The sequence below is a fragment of the Mus caroli genome, chromosome 15 (assembly GCF_900094665.2).
Source record: "Mus caroli chromosome 15, CAROLI_EIJ_v1.1, whole genome shotgun sequence".
NCBI classification, from domain to species: Eukaryota; Metazoa; Chordata; class Mammalia; order Rodentia; family Muridae; genus Mus; species Mus caroli.
In genome coordinates this window covers 48,166,355-48,176,117 of record NC_034584.1, presented here as the reverse complement: position 1 = coordinate 48,176,117, position 9,763 = coordinate 48,166,355, and positions in this window count along the sequence as shown.

Genomic DNA, 9,763 nt, shown 5'->3' with positions numbered 1-9,763 from the left:
GAGATCTTCAACCCTATAGGTGGAACAACATTATGAACTAACCAGTACCCCGGAGCTCTTGACTCTAGCTGCATATGTATCAAAAGATGGCCTAGTAGGCCATCACTGGAAAGAGAGGCCCATTGGATACGCAAACTTTATATGCCCCAGTGCAGGGGAATGCCAGGGCCACAAAGTGGAAATGGGTGGGTAGGGGGATGGGGGAATGGTATGGGGGACTTTAGGGTAGCATTGGAAATGTAAATGGGGAAAATACCTAATTGAAAAAAATTTAAAAAATAAATGAAAGTAGCCTTCTTTTACACACAAATGACAAGCAAACTGAGAAAGAAGTCAAAAAACAACACCTCTTATAATAACCTTAGAAATATAAAATGTCTTGGGGTGACTCTAAACAAGCAAGTGAAAGGCTTGCATGACAAAAACTTTAAGACACTGAAGAATATATCAAAAGGCAGAAAGATTGCCTGTGTTCATTGGTTGGTAGGATTAGTTCAGTAAAAATGCCCATCCTACCAAAAGCAATCTACAGATTCAATGTAACAATCATCAAAACTCCAAAACAATTCTTCACAGATTTTGAAAGAATAATTTTTATTTTCTTATAGAAACAAACTAACACACAACCCAATGAACTAAAACATTCCTCAGTGATAAAAGATCTGCTGGAAATACCACCGTCTCCAACCGCCAATTATACTACAGAGCTGTAGTAATAAAAATACCCTGATATTGGCACAAAATCAAACATTAATCAATGGAATAAAATTAAAGATATATAAATAAATCTACAGACATATAGATACCTGATATTTAATGAAGAAGACAGAAATATACTGGAAAAAAATTCAATACTTTCTACAAATGATACTTGTCAAAATGGTTGGCTATATGTAGAAGAATCCAAGTTAATTCATACAGATCACCCTGCACAAAACCCAACTCCAAATGGATGAAAGATCTCAACAAGAATTGGTTACAATACATTTCAGAGAAAAGAAAGTGAAAATAGCTTTGAATTCATTCACACATGAAAAGACTTTCTTTTCTGTGTAGAACACACACCCGCTTATAGTGCAGGCACTAACATCAACAATTAAAGATGGTACCTCATGAAACTGAAAAACTTATCTACAGGAAAGGTCACTGTCATTAGAACCAAGTGGCAGCCTACAGAATGGGCAATTTATTTTATCAACTGCACATTTAATAAGGAACTAATTTCCAAATATATAAATATATAAAGAACATCAAAATCTAGATATCAAAGAAATAAAAACTCAGTTGGCAAATGAGGTATGAATCTAAGCAGAGAATTCTGAAAAAGAGACAATTGAAATGGCTGAAAAGCAGTTATTGTGGTGTTCAACATTCTTTTTCATCAGTAAAATGCAACTCCATTGATTTTTTTGTCTTATCCAAATCAGAAAGTTCAAGTTCAAAGAACAAAAGACAATCATGCTGGTGGGGATATGGAGTAAGAGGAACACTCATACTTGCTAGCTGGACTGCAAACTTGCATAACCTAGTTGTGAGCCAAAGGTATCTCATGGAAACCCCAAACAATACAGACTATTGCCAAAGCTCTAGGTGACTCTCCACAAGCTAATGGTATGTTCCTACTGATGAGAGAGCGCTTGGAGAACTCACTGAACATGGCAACATTGAGTTGGTGGATACCTAGAGTTACCACCCTTTACAGATTAATGGTCATGGTATTAGACAGCACTTGACAAGCTACCAAAGGAGAAAGGTAAATACCAACCACATTACAAACTCTTTAGTCTACAGTGCTGACTTGTCTGCAAGATATACTGGTGCAATGGCTGAACAAAGCTTGTGGGACCAACCAACCAAGATCTGACTTGATTTAAGAACCACTCCATGAGAGGGACCGCATAATCAACACTGCTTGGGTGGCCAAGAATCTGAGACTAGACAGGTCATCCAGGGATCTATATCATAAAAATTCTAGTGTTCTATTTAATGGAAGTAATAGTAAAATGACACTTTAATGACACTGTTATACTCACAGATCAGTGTCTGGTTCAGTCATCATTAGCGAAGCTTCCTCCTGTGGCAGATGGGAACAAGTACAGAGACCCACAGGCACAAGAAGTGCATAGATTGAGAGACCTTGGCGTGCTCAGCCCTATATAAGATGTCTCCACCAAATTCCCCCACTCCACAGCATCCAGGGAACTCTGTAGATGACGAAGCAGAAAGAATGTAAGAGGCAAGGGACAAAAGATACCGAGGAAAGAAATCCTAAACACAGCATAACAGGTGCACACATGAACTCACAGAGACTGTAGCGGCATGCACAGGGCTTGTAAGGGTCTGCCCTAGATGGAGTGCTGGAGATGAAAATAGACACGCACACATGCTTCCATCTCTAATCCAGAAGTTAGTTTCAATTGATAACCACTTGTAAAGGAAAAGATAGTTTTATTCAAAAGAGTTTTACTGTGGAAACACACCACTCTTAAGTAGGCTAAACACCCAGAAGGAGATACTCAACAGAAAACAAACTCAGTGCCATCTTTGGAGGTTCTTTGACTTGTAATGATGGGCCAGAACATTTTTTAAAACGTTACAGGTCCTTTGTGTATATTTTATGGTTTCTGGGTTTGGGTTTTTATGGGATTTCTGTATGTGCAAATGTATCTCTATGTCTATGTATGTTTCTTGTGTGTTTTTTTTTTTTTTTTGGTTCCTTTTCTTGTTTGATTTGTCCTAGTCCAGCTTGTTTGCTTTTGTTTTATCTTTTTTCTTTTATGTTATATTAATATTGTTTTTTAGATTACTGTTTGTTTTCTTAGGAGAATAGATAGGATGTTGATCTGAATGGGAAAGGAGGAGTGGTCCCTGGGAGGAATTGAAATAGGAGAACCATAAACAGAATACATTGTATTTTAAAAATCTATTTTCAATAAAAAAGTAGTTGTTCATAAGACATGTGCACAAGCTAATCTCAGAGTGGTAATTCTTCATTTGAATCTCCTTTCCCCCAGATGACTCTGATTTATGTCAATTTGACAAACTAACCAACAAATCTAAGAAAACAAATATACAGATAATATAAAGTTAAAGAAGTATGGACAAAATATATACTTTGGATATATATCAAGATTACAGACAGGAGCCTAGCATGGCTGCCCTCCAAGAGGCCCAACAAGAGAGAACTCCTAATTCTTACTTATTCCTAATGTCTTAGATGAAATGCTTCCTATAGAAAGCCTCTGCCAGCACTCTTCTATGCATTTTCTAGCACAGCAGTCATTGAGCTGCCCTCCTCCCGGTTTTCTGACACTGCTGGAAGATAGCACAGTAGAATGAGTTAAGGGACCAGGATTGCTGTGATCTCAAGTTATTTAGTTATAAAGGCATGACAGTGCTCAACCAAAGGCTACAGACCAAGGAAGATTTTTTTTTTTTTTAGTTCTAATCTTCTGCTGGAATCACTGTCATAAAATGAAAAGTTCTTCCTATAATTTGGTCATGTGCTTGGCCATTCTTTTAATATAGGTTAGTTTTTACTATGGTAACAACTTTCCATTGACTCAGAACAGATTTAACTTTTGCCATGATATATGTGACCATTAACAATCTTAAAATTTTGTTACAGCCAGGATAAAAGCTGATGGTAAGTCATATCTATGGTTAACATAACAGGAAAGAGATATGACAAATATAGAATGTTCATTTCTAAAGGCACATATATTCTTTTATCCACATTAAGTCTTAAAAGGTGAGACCGCATAGCCATTCTTAGATTCAACAGGAACGAGAAACCCAATTCCCATGCAGGAAATAGCTCTTTGAAAACAGAATGTAAACTTGTGATAAACAATAACATAACCTCTTATGACAGATGAGCAGGCTACAAGACCGTGTTCTGCGCACTTGAACTTGGCCTTACTATGTGTCAAAACCCAGGCTTTTGCAATACTGCTCTGTAGTCACAGAAGACAAGATTGTTTAGAATTCTAGAGCAGAGACAAATCAGAAATCTTTTCATTAGAAAGCCGCTCACAGTTCATCAGGTCACTACACTGTGTTTGGTGATCAGGGAATCAAACTCGAAGAATGAAACCAAAGTCATCCCACACAAATCTGACATGGCATATGCGAGCTAAGGTCAGCCTCCCAAATCACTGGCCTCAGAAATGAAAACATTGTGCTACTGCCTACCTAAGCAAACCTCACTTAATTCTTATTTGTAGATGCAAAATTTCCCACAGCTTGGATGTGGTTCGATGCCTGGACGAGATTTGTCATCACACTAACAGAGACCCTGCCCTTGAGATACAATGAGACTTTCTAAAACAATTCTCCATGTTCTTTTGAGAGAGGCTCTAATGACCCTCAATGTTTTGCTTGTTGTGAAGCCTTGCATGGACATAGTACAAACGTCTAAAATATAAAATTATCTATTGACTTTGCTTCTGTCTGTATATGTACATTGTGCATATGCTAACAGTGGCGGGTCCTGGTGCTTTATCAAAATTAGTCAACTTAGGACTCTACTGAAATCTGTTCTATTAGTTTTACCCAAACACGAATATTTTCATGAAGCTTAAACTAAACTCTCATGTTCTTTTCTAAGGCAAAATAGCAAAGCTCTGTAATTAATACCGAACTCTAATCTCAGAGCCTTTGTGTGCTAACGTGTTTCATGTCCTCTGCTGCTGCTATGAATCTTCATTCCTGGTTCCTTTCCTACTTCCAAACTTACTATCAAATTTGGTTACATTGTCTGATGGCTGCTTTTATTTATTAATGGGGTAAATCTCAAGGATGGCAGAAAATTCAGTGGTATAGAGAGTGATCTCACGGACTACAGTGTAATTCACTTAGAATTTTGCAGTCAGTATTAAGTATAAACTTTTGAAAATACCATGCACTTTAAACCATTCAAAATTGCATTACATGTACATACCTCCATGTTCTTGAATCTCTTAGATTGGATTCTGCTCTCTCCTCATTTGCTGACTCTAGAAAGGGTTACAAGCAGTGCTTTGTGTAGTTTATTTCTGAGCAGATCCAAGACTTAGAATATGATAAATAAATTCAGCTTCTAATGATTTGTTGCTCTCTCTTCTATACACACACACCCACAGACATGCATATAATACAGGTAAGTTTTTTCTTGAGGGTTCTCTAACATAAATAAAATAAGTGATGCCAAGTCAGACAGGGAAATTCTTCAAAGCAAGCCAACTTGGCATTCAGAATGCAGGCATGAGGGAGAATATTTAAACAAATAGACAGAATTTGTGTCTGAAAACCTGTTTCTTTACAAAGCCAGAATTTGTAAAAGCTTGGAAATTTAATTATTTGAAATGTAATATTCCTGAAAAACATCACTAATTCCTGAGAGTATGACTGGGCTGGGGTCAGGATTCCATAATCATGCCCATAGTCTTTGGAAAATTAGCATGTTCCAGATCTTTGTTTGACCAAGAGAACTTGGTATGATTTCAGACTGACTATGATATACTATGGCCCATACTCTCTTCAGTTTTGTGCATATGTGGACACATGTGTTTATGGCTGCATGTGCATGTGTAATCCGTAGTCTCTCTTCCATCTCATCCTATGAGATGAGGTCTCCCACTTAAACACAGAGCTAGCTGATATGCCTGTTCTTGATCATTAGCTTATTATGAGGATTTTTTAACTCTGCCTTCTGAGATTGCCATTCCAAGTGGGATAACACACTTACAAGGCATGTATGAATTCTGAGGTACTAAACTCTTCTGCTCACTCTTGAGTTGCAAATCTAAACCTCTGAACTACCTTCCTAGCATCATGCTCTTTTTTTTTCTACAGAAGGATTGGATGTGCCCAACTCTCCAACTGAACACCATTGTAACACCTATAACATTGTTACTTCTAAATAGTTTCTCTACTTATAAAATAACCCATGTTTACCAGACTTCTATAACTTTGCATCATCATACAACCCATACTTGGATGGTGTGGCAAGTGCAGAGAAACTGGTTATTTAGAAGCATTAGTTGTTTTCTGCCTTGGCTCCATGTCTTTTCATAACCAATCTAATTTGTGCAAGAATACCATGTAAACAGATATTGCTTTTGGAGGAAACATGTATATAAAAAGCACGCAAAATCAATGACAGCTTTTCTTCCTATTTTCTTCTCAATAACACTACCACCTAGAAGTACAAAAAAGGGTTAAAATATAAGAACAGAAAATACTCACGTTTCATTCCAAAGATTTAGACATACCTTTGATATCTGCCAGATGGGCCTTTGAAGTGCAAAACAGGAAGATCCCTAAGGGAAGGCTGACACACAAGTCCTGACCTGTGAATTAATCAGAGAAACCACTGGGTAAGAGTAGACAGTGCTTTTGTAGGTGTGGTTGACGTGAGCTGCTTAGTGAAGGTTGTCTCCATGGCAAGAGAAAGCAATAATTTCCTTGGGACCAAAGTAGACAAATGTAGGGTTCATTACTCCAGACAGTGACTAAATGCAGATAAGAAACAAGTTACAAATCACTCATTATGGAAATGTACAAAGAATGAACTTTTATGCTTTGCAAGGATCGCCACATTATGCCCTGGAATCTTCCAACTGAGCATGTCTTTTGTAGACATATGTAGGAACAGATTAAGACTGTATAGAATTGGAACCTATATGTTAACATTATTTTTATGTGATTCTTACAAACATTCAACATTGAAAACTTAAACCTTAGACTTTAAGCTGACAAAAAGCAGACTTGGTTGATTATGTTCAATATTTTGTGGCCAGTGCCTCAAATGGCATCTGGTATTGCTTGTAAGGATTCAATAAATGGTTTATAAAACATTAATCTATTAATGTTGACATAATAAAGATAGATTTGAAATTTTGAGGATTATTTATATATTATTCTCTGTATTTTACAGAAATAGCATATGGACTCAGGCATACATATTGGAATCAAAGCCACTTTTGTTTTCATGGTTCTCAGTGCTTTATCATAATCTGAACTACTATGACAAGAATTTCTAATCTGGTCATTATGAAAACATCAGTGGCTTGAAAGATAGCAGATCTGGATTCAGGCAAGTTTATTCACAGGGCTGAGAAGATAACAAGAGGAGAGGGGTCTATCTATATTCCCCATTAGTGTCAGGAAATCATGCCTCTCCCTGGGGGGAAATGGACCAAGACTCAGTAAGGAACACCTTCTCAGGAACCTGAGCCTTGAGGAGATATAGAGATGGTGCCTCAAAGCACAGGAAATACTCACTTCAGAAAAATCCATGGGTCTAGCCTTGACATAGCAACATAAACCACCTTTTTTTGTAAAGTTCATTCATTTCAGATAATGATCAAGTGATGTAACTGTCTAATATTGTTGAATGAGTCTTAGAGGTTGACTATAATGACTAAGACTGAATTTTCCTCTAGCCTCATAATATGAGCCTATGTGTTGACTTTTGTTCCTTTAAAGAGTATTATTTTAGTTTTCAAAATTTATTTTAAAGTTCAATGTGGAATTTCAAATATGTAGAAAGAGTGAAGAGAGTATATCAAGCACTTAGTATCCATCTTCGTCCTTGCTGACCATCAACATATCTGTTTGTTCCATCTCTATTTTCTACTTGTTTGACTATGCTGATCATTTTTCTTTATTAGTTTATTAGAACATAAAATTTAAGTTCTCCCATTATAAGAATGCATGTTAACGGTTTCTAGAAAATGTATGTTTTATAGATATCATAAAGAGAGAAGAGGTGTCAGCCCCACCTGGGAGGGTTTTGTACCTGGGGGAGCCATCTTGGTTCCCAGATCCCTCAGAGACTAGTCAGCTCAGGTGAGAGTGTGGACTACAGAAGCTAACAGCTTCTGGGACAGGCAAAAGTGACACAGCTTCGGGGGAAGATCCCGTTTTGGGCTCCAGACATCTGGGCATCCTCCCTGACAGAGGAGAAGTGCCCGCCCTAAGAAACCAAGACCATTCACCATCATCAGAACGCAGCAATCCCACCTCAGCCAGTCTCGGGTACCCCAACACACCTGAAAAGCTAGACCTGTATTTAAAAGCATATCTCATGATGATGGTAGAAGGCATCAAGAAGGACTTTAATAACTCACTTAAAGAAATACAGGAGAACACCGCTAAAGAGGTACAAGTCCTTAAAGAAAAACAGGAAACACAAAAAATCAGGTAGAAGTCCTTAATGAAAAACAGGAAAACACAACCAAACAAGTGATGGAATTGAACAAAACCATACAAGACCTAAAAAGGGAAGTAGACACAATAAAGAAAACCCAAGTGAGGCAACACTGGAGATAGAAACCCTAGGAAAGAAATCTGGAACCATAAACTCCAGCATTAGCAACAGAATACAAGAGATAGAAGAGAGAATCTCAGATGCAGAAGATTCCATAGAGGACATCAGCACAACAATCAAAGAAAATGCAAAAGGCAAAAAGATCCTAAGTCAAAATATTCAGGAAATCAAGGACACAATGAAAAGACCAAACCTACGGATAATAGGAGTAGGTGAGAATGAAGATTTTCAACTTAAAGGGCCAGCAAATATCTTCAACAAAATTATAGAAGAAAACTTCCCAAATCTAAAGAAAGAGAAGCCCATGAACATACAAGAAGCCTACAGAACTCCAAAGAGACTGGAACAGAAAAGAAATTCCTCCCAACACATAATAATCAGAACAACAAATGCATTGAATAAGGATAGAATATTAAAAGCAGTAAGGGAAAAAGGTCAAGTAACATATAAAGGCAGACCTATTAGCATTACACCAGACTTTTCACCAGGGACTATGAAAGCCAGAAGAGCCTGGAAAGATGTTATACAGACACTAAGAGAACACAAATGCCAGCCCAGGGTTCTATACACAGCCAAACTTTCAATTACCATAGATGGAGAACCAAAGTATTTCATGAGAAAACCAAATTCACAGAATATCTTTCCATGAATCCAGCCCTTCAAAGGATAATAACCGGAACAAAACAATACAAGGACAGAAACTACTCCCTAGAAAAAGCAATAAAGTAATCCTTCAACAAACCTAAAAGAACACAGCCACAAGAACAGAATGCCAACTCTAACAACAAAAATACTAGGAAGCAACAATTACTTTTCCTTAATATCACTTAATATCTCTTAATATCAGTGGACTCAATTCCCCAATAAAAAGACATAGACTAACAGACTGGCTATACAAACAGGACCCAACATTTTGCTGCTTACAGGAAACCCATCTCAGGGAAAAAGACAAACACTACATCAGAGTGAAAGACTGGAAAACAGTTTTCCAAGCAAATGGTCTGAAGAAACAAGCTGGAGTAGCCATTTTAATATCGAATAAAATCAACTTCCAAACCAAAGTTATCAAAAAAGACAAGGAGGGACACTTCATACACATCAAAGGTAAAATCCTCCAAGATGAACTCTCAATTCTGAATATCTATGCTCCAAATGCAAGTGCAGCCACATTCATTAAAGAAACTTTAGTAAAGCTCAAAGCACTCATTGCACCTCACACAATAATAGTGGGAGACTTCAACACACTACTCTCATCAATGGACAGATCATGAAAACAGAAACTAAACAGGGACACAGTGAAACTAACAGAAATTATGAAACAAGCAGATTTAACAGATATCTACAGAAAATTTTATCCTAAAACAACAGGATATACCTTCTTCTCAGCACCTCATGGTACCTTCTCCAAAACTGACCATATAATTGGTCACAAAACAGGCCTCAACAGAT